Raw genomic sequence first — 1,292 nt, forward strand, 5'->3', positions numbered from 1 at the left:
GAGACCTCTTTTGCTTTTGCAGCCAAGATTTTACCCCTTTTCTCCTTTCCTTGAGAATTGCCGCTCCCTGCCGCGTGCTCCCTGATGAGCGGGGAAGGGGGACACACCGCACAGTGCCTGGTGTCTCAGCGTCCAGTGCGCCCACGCCAACGCTGTGTGTGTGTGGGGAGGAGCCAATCAGCACCCCTCCCCTCTCCTATCCGCTGTCAGTGCGGAGCCGCTTCTCGCCCTGGCCCTGTCAGGGGGATGCATCGCTACGGATGCCGGCGGTGTGGGCCTGGATCGGCGCAGGCGCTGGAGCGACCTGCGGCGGTGCGCGCGTTTATATCATCGATATGGTAGGCACAAGTGCCAACGTGACTCGAGCGTGTCTCACCGGGCCGTGCCCACCGACTAGGGGGGGAGGGACCCTGAGGCGCCTCGAGTGGGGATGCGGGAGGTGGCAGCCGGCATGATGCGGGTGCGGCTGTGAGGCGACCTGCGCAGCGGGTGCTGGGTAGAGTGTGAGGCAGGGGCCGCACTCACACGGCGGAGTCGGTGCATTGCCCTAACGCGTGCCTGGTAGCGCGTGGCACAGAGAGATGGGCCTGTGACGGGCCTGGCAGAGTGGGGTGCCGAAAGCAGCCATTTTTCTCGTTGTTGGGCTCGTCTTCACCTGTTTCCTCTGTTGTCGCCTTTCATCTTTGATGCCGATGAGCGGGGAAGGGGGACACACCGCACAGTGCCTGGTGTCTCAGCGTCCAGTGCGCCCACGCCAACGCTGTGTGTGTGTGGGGAGGAGCCAATCAGCACCCCTCCCCTCTCCTATCCGCTGTCAGTGCGGAGCCGCTTCTCGCCCTGGCCCTGTCAGGGGGATGCATCGCTACGGATGCCGGCGGTGTGGGCCTGGATCGGCGCAGGCGCTGGAGCGACCTGCGGCGGTGCGCGCGTTTATATCATCGATATGGTAGGCACAAGTGCCAACGTGACTCGAGCGTGTCTCACCGGGCCGTGCCCACCGACTAGGGGGGGAGGGACCCTGAGGCGCCTCGAGTGGGGATGCGGGAGGTGGCAGCCGGCATGATGCGGGTGCGGCTGTGAGGCGACCTGCGCAGCGGGTGCTGGGTAGAGTGTGAGGCAGGGGCCGCACTCACACGGCGGAGTCGGTGCATTGCCCTAACGCGTGCCTGGTAGCGCGTGGCACAGAGAGATGGGCCTGTGACGGGCCTGGCAGAGTGGGGTTGTGACCTGCTGTTGTACTTCAGAGAATGAACAAGCTCACAAATAGAAGTGAGCTTTTCCTAAGGTCGTCT

Source organism: Leishmania donovani, chromosome 34 (genome assembly GCF_000227135.1).
Source record: "Leishmania donovani BPK282A1 complete genome, chromosome 34".
Classification (NCBI taxonomy): Eukaryota; Euglenozoa; class Kinetoplastea; order Trypanosomatida; family Trypanosomatidae; genus Leishmania; species Leishmania donovani.